Raw genomic sequence first — 14,409 nt, 5'->3', positions numbered from 1 at the left:
CAGCACAATTTGTTGGTTTTTTTCCAGAGGCAACTTCAGTTCACAGCACAATTTGTAATAGCCAGATCTTGGAAACAAACTATGTGCCCATCAACTTAGGAATGGATAAAAAAGTTGTGATATTTTATGCAATGGAGTACTACTCAGCTATAAAGAATGATCACATTAGGGGCTGGGGATTTTGCTCAGTGGCTTAAGTGCCTGCCTGGCAAGCACAAGGTCATGAGTTCCATTCCTAGTACCAAAAAAAAAGAATGATCACATTGAGATATTTATAAATAAATGGACACAGCTTGAGACCATACTCATAAGTGAAATAAATCAAACTCACATTTATAAATACTGAATAGTTTCCCTAGTGTAAGAAATGGTAACAATACATAAAAGTATGTGGTAATTGTGATTCCCCATTATATTGCTTTGAAGCCTTATAATATTTTCATTCATTAATTGGAATGGTTTTATTCTGGGTTGTTTGATTTTATTGTTTGTGGTGGTACGAACAGCTATTTTGAAGAAAACAAGACATTATAATAGCTAGTGTTGATTTAATATCATCTTGTTTTGAAGTCCCACCAAGGTTTTGTTCTTCTGTCTCCTTTGGTTTTATCATGTTGTATCTTATTGGATTTTATTTGATGTGATAGTATAAACAAAATTTTTTATGGACAAGGAGATAATATAGTAACCATTGTTTGTTTTTTGTTAGTTGGTTCTGAATATCCTGTAATACTTTCTTGTCTTGAATGGTTTTACACTGTCTTGCTATGTTTGATACTATAGTGTATGAAGGTATACTCAAATATTTCAAGGAAAGAGCCACTGTGGTAGCTACCGTTATGTCGGGTTGTCTAGTGGTAAAACACTATCTTGCTTAAATTACTCTGTTCTGACCTGTTTTGTTATGTCCTCTTTTATATTAATCTTTTTTTAAATAAAATATTAAAAAAATTAAAATGTACTATATACCACGATGAACGTAACCATGTTGAACTACTGACATATATTAATAAAAATGTCCTTAAAATAACAAGACATTTCAACTAATTGTTGTGAATAAGACTATAGCACCAGTATCACTCAGTGCTTACTAGAATAACATATACATATTAATAGATAAGTAAATAGATGATTGATTGATAGATAGATAGATAACAGATGAAAAAGAGAGAGAGAGATGATTTACAAGGTGGGCTTACAGTGGCCACCTGCAGTCAGATGCTGAAGAATACACAAGGGCTGTCTGCTGGGGAGCCAAATGATCCAATCAAAGGCAGAAGACCTGGAGCTCACCACAGAGCCTGTTGGAAGCTGAGGAGTTTTTGCTGGAAGGCTGAAGAGTCTGTGCTGGAAGCCTGGAGACAGATGTTCTAAGGCAATGGCAAAAACTAGAGCTCCCCTAAAGACAAAGTGAGACTTCCTTCTTTCCCCTTTTTATTCCATTCAGGCTACAAGCCTATTAGTTGGTGCCACTCATAACCAGGTTGGGTTTTCTACCTATCATAAATCCATACAGCCAAACCCAGAAGTATGCTAATCTAGTCAGTCTAAAGCAAAATTTAGAAAGAAACTTAGCCTTTCTCTCACTGTCTCTCTGTAAAAATCTTTTTAAGTCTTCACAAATAATTCTTTGGACAACTTTTATCTTATAAATGTAAGCTTGTGCTTTCTTACCATGGTAGTGTGTTTTTCTCACTAATAAGAGGATAGATTCTTCAAACAGTTCTGTCCTAAAAAATCTCCTCCTTTAGAGGAGAAATACTATATACCATCACCTATTGGTGATTGGTGATATGAAGCTAACAGATAGTAACATAAAAATGTTATGATTGATACACTGTGTAAACTTGAGCAGTTTAGAAGTTTAACTAAGAGACTTAGCAGGAAGTCAGGGTTCTTACTTTGTAATATCTTCATCCTGTGCAAGAGGCGGGCAAGGAGATTTTGTGAGAGCTTCACTGGCCCTGGAGGGGACATGACCTATGTACAATATAAGGGAGGAAAAGAGGCTTGCTCGTCCCCATTTTTGCTCTGGCTGTTTTTGCTTCCTGCTGCCTTGAAGTGTTGCCCGTGCCATGCCGCCCTGCCTTGGAGCCAGCTGATTATGGACTGAAACCTCCACAAACAGTGAGCTAAATAAACCTTTCTTTTTTCATTTTGGGTGTCACACATTTTATCCCAGTAAGAGAGTAAAAGTAACCAAAACAGCTTGTAAACAAGGTTCACAGTATCCTAACAACCCATCCTGAAATGCATTAGGTGTATTTTCTTTTCAAGGTTAAAGTTATAAACACCCAAACCTCTCAAGGTCCAGAGTTATATATTGTAATTCCAGGAAAAAGTTTTTGGGATTCTCATGAGTAAATTGCAATCTAGCATTTCCAGTGCAACTCACAGTAAGAAAAAAGAGACAGAGATTTATTTGCAGTTGTGGGGAGCCAAGGGATCCTAAGTCAGTTGGAACAAAGGCCAACTAGGACAAAGGTAGAAAGAGTAATTTAGAAAGAATATCAGATTCTGGTAACAAGCAGACTCTAAATTTGAAGGGATCTGAATCTAAACTATCAGGGAGCCAAGTTCTACCCAGAAGGAGGCCCACAGACTGCTGCAGGATAAGTAAATCTAGTTCCAACATTACAGGCAGAAACCAGCCTGAACCTCAGTGGATCTAAGAGTGCAGGCTCACCGGGATTATCCACTACCCCACTGTAAAGCTACAGCTGGCTTGCTGGGATTGATTAATTTGAATTCAGACTCTGTCTGCCCATGTTGTCTGTCTTGACAGCTAGACACACCTTGAAATGGACTTTTTTTCTTGTCATTTTTTTTCTTTCTTGTTTTTCTGTTTTATTTTTTCTTGGTTGTTTGTTCTTGTTTTTATATGAGTGTGAATACAATTTATAGCTCTTTTGTTTTTGTTTTTATTCCTTCCTTCTCTCTTTCCCTCCTGTGTTCTTCAAAAGGTTTCCAAGTTTGTGTGACCTTCCTCTGTCTTCCAGCCTTGCTTCTAATCTCTTCCTCTACTTCTATTTCTCTATTGTCTTCTATGATTCCTTTTATATTTTCTTCCCTAGGGATAAAATTACCATGTTGAGAGTTTATTTACAGCACACAATTTCCTGGTTTGTTTTATATTTTGTTATAAAACCACAGATCTAGTTTATGTGGTTAAAGGTGGCAAATTAATAGTTATCTCAGTTTGTCATTTTCTAGGCTGTGTTTGATGCTATTGTTATTGTGGATTGTACCACTTTAGCCAAAGTGACAGAACTGTTCTAATCACACCAAGTCTGAGATTTCCTAAGGGGTCACTGAAAATACTATAGGGCAGTGCCAAAGAACCAGGGACTGGGCCAAGTAGGCAGAAACTTCTTGTCCCCAATAAATGAAAGAGGTGAGATCTTGCATCAGACTTAAAACCCGAAAATCAATGACACCAGGAAAGTATCCCTGAGAAGTAGTGATTTCCTAAGGGTTCTTAATGCTAGCAATAAAGCTACTCACCATAGGCAATTTACAACCATCAACTCAGGAATTAAAAAGCATGTAGAAAATGAGAAGACACTTACACAAGATGCAACCCCAGACTTCCAGCTCACCACAGGCAAACTCAGGGAGCAAAGAGGTGGAACAAATCCAAAAGCCACCCCCTTACACTCTCTCATGTGGTGACAGTAGAAATAACAAAGCAGATGAATGAGGCTCTAGGAAAAAATCAAATCGGAAATAATTTCTCAGATAACTACAGAGATGCCGACCATAGTGAAAGATGTTCTTAGTGACTTTAAAGCAGATACAGATGGAAAAAAAAGTAGAGACCTTAGGAAAATGATGGAAACCATGAATGTCAAACAGAGGAAAGAAATGGAATCCATGAAACAGATTCAAACAGACATCAGGAGAGTAAAAATTCCACTGGAAGTATATACAGCCAAATAAACCATGTGAAGTCAGAATCTCAGATACAGAAGATAGGATTGTGCTTAGCAATAAAGAAAAACAGATTTCTTAAAAATAGGAACCAACAGAATCTAAGCCTCACTACTGCCACCCCCCAGAAACTGCTTCACGCATTCATCCGTCTCCACCCATCCGTCCATCTCCACCCAGCCAGGACACAGAACATTTAAGCATGGATAAAAATGAGCTGGTGCACATAGCCAAACTGGCCAAGCAGGCCATATAATGCCATGGCAGCCCATGTGAAGTCTGTATCTGAGCAAGGCACTGGATTATCTAATGAGGAGAGGAATCTTCTCTGTGTTCTTCAAAAAATGTTACAGGAGCCTATAGTTCATCTTGGAAGGTTGTCTCAAGCACTGAGCAAAAGATGGAAGGTGCTGAGACAGGGCAGCAGATGGCTCAAGAACACAGAGAGAAAACTGAGGCTGAGCTAAGGCTTACCTGCAACAATGTACTATCTCTTTTGGAAAAGTTCTTGATCCCCAGTGCTTCACAAGCAGAGAGCAGCATTTTATTTGAAAACGAAAGGAGACTACTACTGTTATTGTCTGGGGTTGCTGCTGGTGATGACCAGAAAGGGATTGTGGGGCAGTCACAACAAAGATACCAAAAGTTTTTGAAATCAGGATAAAGGAAATGCAACCAATGCATCCTATCAGATTGAGTCTGACCCTCAACTACTCTATGTTTTATTATGAGATTCTGAACTCTCCAGTTAAAACCCATTCTCTAGCAAATGTAGCTTTTGATGAAGCCATTGTTGAGCTTGATACATTTAGTGAGGAGTCATACAAGGACTGTACACTAATAACACAATTACTGAGAGACAACTAGACATTGTGGACATCAGCTTCCCAAGAAGATGAAGCTGAAGCAGGAGGAGAGGAAGATTAACTGGCCTTTCAACTTTCACCTGCCTCGTTCTAAAATTTACACAGTAGAACATTTGTCATCCATGCTGTCCCACAAATAGTTTTTTTGTTTATGGTTTATGACAGGTTTGCACTATTTTTGTTTGAATTTCTATGTCTCCCAAGTGGTTTTGTGTTTATTTTTTTGTAGTTTTTATGTTGAAGAGAATAAAACCAAGCAAAATAAAATATAATAAAGCAAAGCAAAACAAGACAGTGTAAGTTACACAGGACTTCAAAACAAGATAATAGGAAAGCAACAATGGTTACTGTAGTGCGTCTTATTGTCTTCAAAATAGCTGCCCATACCATCAGACATAGGAAAATCAAACAAAACAGAACAGAACCAATAAAAACAAAACAATGAGTGAAATAAAAGACTTCAAAACAAGATAAGAGTAAATTCAAAATGGCTACCATAATATAGCTTGTTATCTTTGAAAATAGCTACCCATGCCATCCGATATAGTAAAATCAAACAAAACAACACAGAATAAAACCCAACCAAAAAGAACAATGAAAATGCTCCAGGACTTCAAAACAAGATGACAGGGAATTAATAATGGCCACCATCTTCAGAAGGAGGTCCCCCATAGATGCTACATTGTGTATTGTTATCCTCTGAATAGATGATCAGACCACCAGCTTTAGGCCTGAAAAGTGAGTGAAACACTAAACATTATAAGCATTAAGTTGTATTTTACCTCAATAGCTATCATCACAACCTGTGTTTCTTCAGATCAGCTGGTCTCTTACAGGGTGGGGGTTGAGTGAGGACCTTCGCTCTTCTGGTCTCCCAGCCCAAGCCCCAGAAGGGGCTGGCATCTGATTCTCCTCCCAGTGGCTCACACACGGTGCTGACTCACAAGGAGGGCTTGGCTTCTTGTTGGCTTCTTGTTCTTCTCCCCCATGGTCCATGGATGGCACCAGCTCATAGGAAAGAGCTAGGGTCTGGTTCTCCTCACAGCAGTCCGTGATGGCACCAACTCACAGGGAGGGCTTGGCTTCTTCAGTTTTGGGTTCAGTATTAAGGAAGTTGAGCCAGTTTCATATTTAGGGAGTTACTTGTTTCCATCTTGAGCATCAACCTTTTGGTACATGGTGGCTTAACAAGGGCCACTGTTAAAGTTGCTTTTATGTCTAAGCAAATAAAACTGCCTACAAATTGATTTGTCTTGTTGGGGAGCAAAGGGGTTTATTAGTTCCAGACACAGGTGTAGTAATTGGGGGTACTTTAAGATCAGGAGCACCTCTGAGGCTGTGGAAAAACAGACATCCCAGGGGCCCTCCGCACGTGGAGGTTTCTGGGGGATAAGCAGCCTTGGTGTGCACAGCTGTTGCCCGCAGGTGTTCCTAAAGACAAAGCTGTCACTCACTGACTCTGGATAAGGCAGAAACGGTTCACCTTTCATGATTTGTAAATTTAGCCTCTGTTTGCTTTCATTATTTTTGCTTCACATTTTATTTGTATTTTATTTGTCTTACGCAACCTAAGAACAAATGTAAAAATAAAGATGCAGTAAAAATTAATTGCTTGGTATTTGTTACTTCATGTATATAAAGCATAGCAGTAAACAAAAACCTCATGTATTTAGCTTTATTTAGTTTTTTTTTTCTTTTGTGAAAATTTTTTTGGATATTTGCTTAGAATGCATGTGCTGAAAAAAAATCAACAGGAAATAATTGCAGATGATAATTTGTTTTGTTTCATATCTTAAGAAATTTTCATGAATAATCTAAGAATATAATTGTTAATAATATTCATATTTTAAAAGAATATTCATCTTAAATTCCTGTAAGTGAATCAAAGTTTTATGAATGGACTTTTCAATTACTTTCTCTACAGGTTTTCATGTAAATTAGACGTTGCTTTCCAAACTTCTCTGATGAAAATTGTATGTTCTTGGAAATTCATTTCTTATTCCCTCTTAGTAGTTTATGGGTTTTTTCCAAGTTTAAAGGCAAAGTTTATCATAACAAAAATACTAGTATAACTGCCATCCTCAATCATGTCCCTTACTCTGCTCTTCCTCCCCAAAAATAATTGAAATGAAAAAATTTATTTTATCATGGAGGGGAATATTGGAAAAAAAGTAATGTGTCCAATGTAAAATTTTGGTATATGGTATTTTCTAACTTAGGAAGCCACAGTGCTCTTGGCCCATCATGGCATTGGGTAGCACTAATTGTAATTTTTGTGCTTCCAGGTCTTAAAATTTCTTGATATTCTTTATAGCTTGCATTCAATTTTGATGCTTTTTTCTCTTTGTCTCTTTGCACAAGATTACCTCTGTTTAGCCTTCTCTCTTGTTACCAGTCATTGCTCTTTGGTGGCCATGCTCTTGGGAAGGGCCGTGTGATCTTTCTGGCTCCATGCGATGTCTGACACACCTGCTTCCTTTGCTGGCATCCCCCAAACTATTCCCTCTTCCTCTTCACTGCACTGATCTCTCCTTAGTTGATGCAACTGAGTTTATCTCTCTGTATACTCTCCCTATCCTGAATACTCTGTCGGTGTCTGCTTTTAATCCTTTCTTCTCTAGATAATGTTGGGAATAAGTTCTACCCAAAGCTCACCTTACAGAACACTTCCTCAGTACTTTACAGAAAATACCAAACAAAATTGCTATTTTAACAGAGATGTATTTTTTTTCTCTTTTAGACTGTGAGCTCCTCAAGAACAGGAACAATGTTTTCTGTATGTTCTATTGTGCCAAGTATACTGTAAACAATAAATATTGATGATGGGGACAAAAATAAGAAGGAAACACGAGAAATCAGCTCAGCAGTTGCTAGATGATGCAAAGAAGAAAAATTGTTGAAATCAGTGGAAAATCTGGAGATATTGCAAATGACATAAAAAAAACCTGTTCATAAACATAATGGCAGAAAACCTTCCAAGTAGGGGAAAAAGAATTTGACATACAGATAATAAGTGAGTCACACAGAACTCCAATTAGCCAAGATAAAAAAAAAATCAACACCAAGTTTTATAATAGTCGAGATTCCAGAAATTCAACACAAGGGTAAAATATTAAAAGCTATTAAAGGGCCAGGGATTTAGCTCAGCAGCATAAGTGACCTCAAGCACGAGATTATGAGTTTGATCCCTGGTACCAGCAAAAAATAAAATAAGATAGCAAACCAAAGTTCTCTCTTAACAGATCAGTTATATATTCTAAATATCTAAATTAATCTAAAGGTAAAAGCTATTAGAGAAAAGAAACAAATCACCTATAAAAGCAAGCCCTTCAGAACCATAGCAGACTTTCAACACAACCCCTCCCCCAGTCAAAGTGGAGTTCAGGTGAAGTATTTCAAGCCCTAAAAGAAAATAACCTCTAACCTAGATTGATGTGCCCCATAAAACTATCTTTCATAACCAATGGAAATACTTGCATGACAAAGAGCACCTAAGGAAACTCATGAACTTCATTTGTTTGCTCTGTGATACTGGGGACTACACCCAGGGCCTTGGCACTGAGCTGCATCCCCAGCCGTATTTTAGTTTTTAATTTGAGATGTTCTCACAAAGTTGCTAAGTTACCCAGGCTGTGCCTGAATTGTGATCCTCTCCCCAGAGTGCTGGAATTGCAGGTACAGGTGAACCTGGTTTAGTTTTTGTTGTTTCTTTTACATTTTGTTTTGTTCTGTTTTGTTTTTGAGACAGGATTTCACTATGTTGCAAGCTGGCTTTGTTCATCTCTGTGCATCAAACACTGTGAGGGCTCAAATTAAAGGTGTGCACCACCATGCTTGGCTTCATCCTCCCCCCCAACCTCTGAACATTCACTCTGAACTACATCCCCAGACCTATTTTATTTCTTATGGCCTGAGATGTGGGATCACCACATGGGGCTGAAATCTAGGAGGATATTAACGAGAGTTTGTGTGCTGCTTCTAGGCTTGCATTTATTTATTTAGAGACAGGGTCTTGCTATGTAGTTCAGGCTGGCTTTGAACTTTGTTTCTCAGGCTGGCCTCAAACTCAGAGCAATTCTCCTGCCTCAGCTGGGATTAGACATGCACACCATGTTCAGCAACCTTGAGCCTCTTCATCTGCTTGTGTGACTACCCTAATTAAAACTTCTCATCTTCAGCACTACCCTGCCCTGCTACTCCTATCGTTGATTGACATTTTGGTCTGTTGGAGCCCCCAGAACTGGGATTTTCTTTGATGGAGCAGGAAAGATAGTCAGATAAACAGCTGTGTCTCATCACTTCTTGGAATTCAGTAACAAAACAGTATTAATATTGAAATGACCCTTCCCAAAGAGAAACTTAGAGTTTTTTATTTTCTTGAATTGAACACTAGATGGCAGCATTAGATAGGCGTTTCTGAGTCAACCCAACCCGGCCTTTTCCCATCTGCCCCCGTTCCCTCCCCCATAAAACAGAAAACTCAGACTATGCGATTCGGTGGTTGGCTGGATTGTCTCAGCTGGAACAGTAATTGTAGGAATCCATTTGAGAACGGAATTGCTAGGTGTGAAATGAAAACAACTGTGCTTAGGAGAGGAGGGGAATATAATAAAAGTGTGCAGTATTTGCACCAAGCAGTCTGTGTTCTAAGCATCTTTTTTTTTTCCTATACTGGGGACTCATGCATGCCTGACAAGGGCTTCAGTACTGAACTGCAAGCCCAGATCTCTATTTTTTTCATACAGTCTTTTCCTTTTTTCACTTCTTTGTGATACATGCAGCCCATCATGGGGCGTTGATACAGGTACATAACACCTTAATTCTTTTTACTTTTTCCCCTACTTTCCCTCCTCCAAGCAGAGTCTTGCCATGTTGCCCAGGATGGCCTTGAATTTAAGATCCTCTTGTCTCAGCCTGTCAAATAACTGGAATTACAGGTATGCACCACTATGATCCTAAGCACTTTTTTCTTCAAACAAAAAAATCATTTCTTTGCATAATTATAAGAAAAATAAGAAAATAAATGAACAAAATCCCACCCCGCAAGTTTCATATATATATATATATATGTGTGTGTGTGTGAGTGTGTTACACATGTGTACACGTGTGTATATTACACATAGACATTTAAACAAACATACACACACATACATTCTATTTCTACTTAGAAAAAAAGTTTGATTTATCTTCAATGTAATAGAAAGCTGTGGATGTTTTAGTCTACTTTTGCTGTGTATGATGGCACATGCCTATAATCCTAGCACTTGGGAGGCTGAGGCAGCGGGATCACAAATTTGAGCCCAACTTGAGCAACTTAGTGACTTACGGAGATGCTGTCTTAAAATAAAAAGGCTGGATTACAGATGAGTGTGAAGTTCTCGGACTGTACTATACCAAAAAAAGAGGCAGATTAACAAGTGAAAGAAGTTTAATAACATATATACCTCGTGGATACATGGGGAATACCCACAGAATTAAATAAATCTCAAAAGCAAAAAAGGTAACTTAAATACCTTGGTTCACTCCACAGAAAGAGAGAAGGGAGGGGATCAGAAACCTGTGGTGGAAGTGACCTTTGCCCTATTTAGGGAGAAGCACTTTAAAGGAGGATCTGAGTTACATCTTGCCTTCTCTGTGTTTCTAACCTTTTATTCGTACTTCTTTGCTGTTCATGGATACCTGCATTGCAGTTGCCTTTCCTGTTGATTTAGTATCTTTTCCTAGTAGAGGGGAAAAATGGAGATTTTCTTTTTATAAACGTAAATTTTGCTTACAAAGGGTTATTTTACTCTGCTTTCAGAGCTTCTCTTGTGTCTGCTGTTTCCCAAAATAACCAACTCCAAATAATCCTAACCAACTCCAAAGAGGTTGCTTGTTTGCTCATAGGGTTGTCTTTTTTGTTTTTGGTCTGATGCTGGGGATTGAACTCACAGCCTCCCTCTCAACTGTTACATCCCTGAGCTTCACCCTCATCCTGCAGCAGGCCTTTTGTTGTTGCTGCTGCTGCTGTTTTGAGGTTGGGTCTTGCTATGTAGTCCAATTTGGCCTTGAACTCACTATGTGACCTCAAACTAGTGTCAACCCTCCTGCCTCAGCCTCCTGAATGCTGGGATTACAGGAATGTGCCACTATGTCCAGCAGAGACAGCGTACAGTATTCTGACTTCCTAAATATCTAAGACTCCTAAGTGTTCTTAAGGGCACTGCAAACCGCAGGCGAAGAGGACATGTAGATGTCAATACTCAACAACAAGGTGGAATGTGAAATATGTGCTTTTTTTGTTTTTCTCTCTTTTTTTCTTTTTCAGTACCAGGAATTGAACTCAGGGCCTTGAGCTTGCTAGGAAGGTGCTTACACCACTGAGCTCCCTCTTCCACCCCAGATGTGTGGGTTAGTTTCTCCCAAGTTTTTTAGGGTGACAAAGAAAGTCTGGATTATTTCATATTGAGGTGAAAGAGAGTGAGGCGGGGACTGCAGAGATCTTAGGTTCACTCTGTTTACACTTTCCCAGTAGCCTCGTGCATTCAGATCTTACCCAAACCTCCTGCAGGTGATGGGCATTTGTTCCTGGCTCCTCTACCTGAAGCGTTTGGACTTCACATACTTTTCTATTCTGAAGGCGAAGACACACCAGAGCGCTAGGCTGGGAGGACATTACAGATGCCAGTTGTATGACATGTCCACTCCTTGCCTCCAGGCCTTCCCACCAACGCTTTGGCAAATTGGCGGTTACTAGAGAGTAGTAGGAAAATACAGTGGGCCACCCTGGCTGTATTTTCTTTCCTATGTGGAGTAGAGTAGGCAAGAACCTAGATTAATGAAATGGAGGGAGAGCGCAGTGGAGAGCCCAGCAATAAAGCCCAGGTTCCGCAGGAGCGAGTGTTTAGATTGACAACAACACTGTGCCGCTGCCTGTCTGTCTGTGCTGCTGTGCCTGGCTCTGTAAATAAGTAGGCAGAGCCAACGGCCCAGAAAGCATACGGCCTCTGCTCTGTGCGTCAGGAAGGGTTGTCATCTATCTCTGCTTGGTGTCTGACTCTCCTGATCTTGAGCTCTCACCCTCAGTCTGCTATCTGCTGGGCTGGTTTAACAGAGTTAGAAGACTGTCAATGGCTAACAGGAGGGAAGTAGTGATGGGGTTGGCAATGAAATGGTATAGCTGTGGACCCTGCAGATAGTGACCCTGAGATAGTGAGCCTGCAGATAGTGACATTAAGGTAAACATTGTCTTTAAAAGAGGAAAACGTCCCCAGCAGTGTGCAGGCTCTCAGCTACCCTTGTCCTCAGGTCGAGGCTGTTTCTGCAGAGGGGAGCTTGGGAAGGAGATGGAGCTGGTTCCACTTATGAACCGTTTGTTGCCCTCCACATTTAGAGGGAGTGACCCCAGGGTAGGGCCCCCTGGGATAAAATCTGATTCAGCAACTCAGTAGCCCAATAATCCCTGATTAAATGTCAGAGATGGAATTCCACAAGGGCTTTGCCCACTCAGATTCCAAGTGAGGTCAACACCCAAGGTTGGGCTGGCCTGGTTCTGACCCTGAGTACCTCTCACTTCGTCCCCATGTACTGGCTGTGAGCCAGCCTGGACTCTGAGTTTAATCCAGGAGTCTGGGCTCTAAGCATGGGAATACTTAGGAGCTTAGTTTTCCTGCCTACCATGGAGGAGGAGGAAGGGTCAACTGAACTTTATTCTCTGGTTCCAGTGGCCATGATTTTACCAACAGTGAAGCTCCTACGTTGTCCGGGTCTTCCTGGTTAATAGACACTTACTCAGCGATCCTGCTGCTCAAATGGTCTGCAGCTCCAGCGAGTTTTTCTCTTACCTCCATGTCTGTGGGGCTTCATCACTGCTTCTTTGCAAAGTTGGATTTTATTCTCAGATTCAAATGTCTGCACCTTTCTTTGGAGCTATTGTCTGTTAGAACCTCTGCCTATCACAGTTAAAAAAACAAAAACAAAAACAAAACAGCAACCCAAGTCCATGCTCACTGCTTGCTGCAAAAGGGCCTCCTGTGATCCCACAGTGGCTGTCAAGAGCACAGAAGCTCTCAGCATCCAGCTTCCTGAAGATCTCTAGTATTATGCTTTCCACTCTCTCAACAATCAGATGACCTCAAGTCCTCCCCATTCCCAGGTCCTCCAGACTCCTCAGAGGAGCCCCCACTCCAGCACCACCAGCCAGTCCCAGCTGACCATGGTGAGGTGTTTCATCTGGTATGTGTGCAGAGTACAGAATATGCCACCCCAAAATATGTCCGTTTGGTGTAAGGATTATTTTGAGCTAAAAATGATTGAGAACTAGATGCAAGAAAAGTTCCAAAAAACAGGCCATAAATTTTCCTTTTGTTAAGAAAATTTACCCTTGAAATGAAATTACAACTTTTTTTTGGTACTGAGGATTGAGTCCAGGGGCTCACACATGCTAGGTATGTACCCCACCACTAAGCTACAGTCCCACCGCTTTTTACTGCCTACCATGCTGCCCAGACTGACCTGCAACTTCTGATTCTCCTACTTCAGCCTCGAGTAGCTGGTTGCAGGTGAGCAACCATTTATAAAAGTGTCTTCCTGTCACTCTTGACACCTCTTACTAATTGGGGAAGCATTGCTTCTCAGCCTTTTGGCTAAGATTAAGTGTAGTATTAGTTGGGAAAGCAGCAATATATATCTGATAGAAAACCTTACTAAACAGTCCTTAAACACTGTACTTTCCCTGGTTACCTTTCCATTATTTACCTTTGCTCAGCTGCCCAAAACTCTCTTTAGCATGAAATGATTTATTTATTTATTTAGGTTTTTCGAGACAGTGTCTGCTTTGTCCCCGAACTCACTATATAGCCCAGCCTGGCTTCAAAATCGTGGCAATTCCCCTGCCTTCGCCTCCGACGTGCTGGGATTACAGGTGTGCACCTCCATGCCCAGCCAGCATGGGATATTTTAGAAGTTCAAATTCTAACCACTCTTTCTGAGTATTCCAACGTATATCTAAAAGATATATATGTTTATATACTTCTTTGTTTTGCTCTTGCTAATCTTTGTTTTGCTAGTAGAGTTCTTAGGAGGATCTTGTAGTGCAATAAAACTATTTCTGCCTGCTTGTGTTTCATCTTGACTCAACTTAGCCTTTTCAACCCATTTTCTTTGTTTTGTTTTGTTTTGTTTTTCGTCTTGGACTTTAGCAGACTGAGATGCATAAAACTAACAGGGCACATATGCAAGGTTACTTATGGAAACAATGAACTCCAAAGTCCACTGAATATGTCTGATAAGATAAACTAAAATGGGGGCTGGAGATTTAGCTCAGTGGCATAAGCGCCTGCCTTGCAAGCAGGCAGTCGTGAGTTCGATCCCCAGTACCGATTAAAAGGAAAAAGACAAAAAAAAAAAAAAAAAAAAAAAGATAAACTAAAACACATTTATATAACGTGCAATAGAAAAAATGGAGATGCTCTGATCTAAAAACCTTTTCTTCAAAACAAGGTTTAGACCAGTGTGCAGGTACTACCTTTTATGGAAAGGGGAGAGAAAAAGTGAGGAGGAAAATTTTAAAATGTGTATACTGGTAATTGTTACTGATGCATTTAGAGATTTTGGAAGAATCCTCAAGAAATTC

At 40.0% G+C, this 14,409-nt stretch overlaps 1 pseudogene; it reads left to right on the top strand.

Moving 5' to 3' along the window:
- Positions 1-4,132: 4,132 nt before the first annotated feature.
- On the top strand, positions 4,133-4,857 carry LOC100712933 (14-3-3 protein zeta/delta-like; annotated as a pseudogene).
- Positions 4,858-14,409: the final 9,552 nt, after the last annotated feature.

The sequence above is a fragment of the Cavia porcellus genome, unplaced genomic scaffold, assembly GCF_034190915.1.
Source record: "Cavia porcellus strain 051 isolate PalLab524CR breed Dunkin Hartley unplaced genomic scaffold, mCavPor4.1 scaffold_1, whole genome shotgun sequence".
Classification (NCBI taxonomy): Eukaryota; Metazoa; Chordata; class Mammalia; order Rodentia; family Caviidae; genus Cavia; species Cavia porcellus.
Note: the sequence above shows the minus strand (reverse complement) of the source record. Positions and strands in the feature narration are given on the sequence as shown.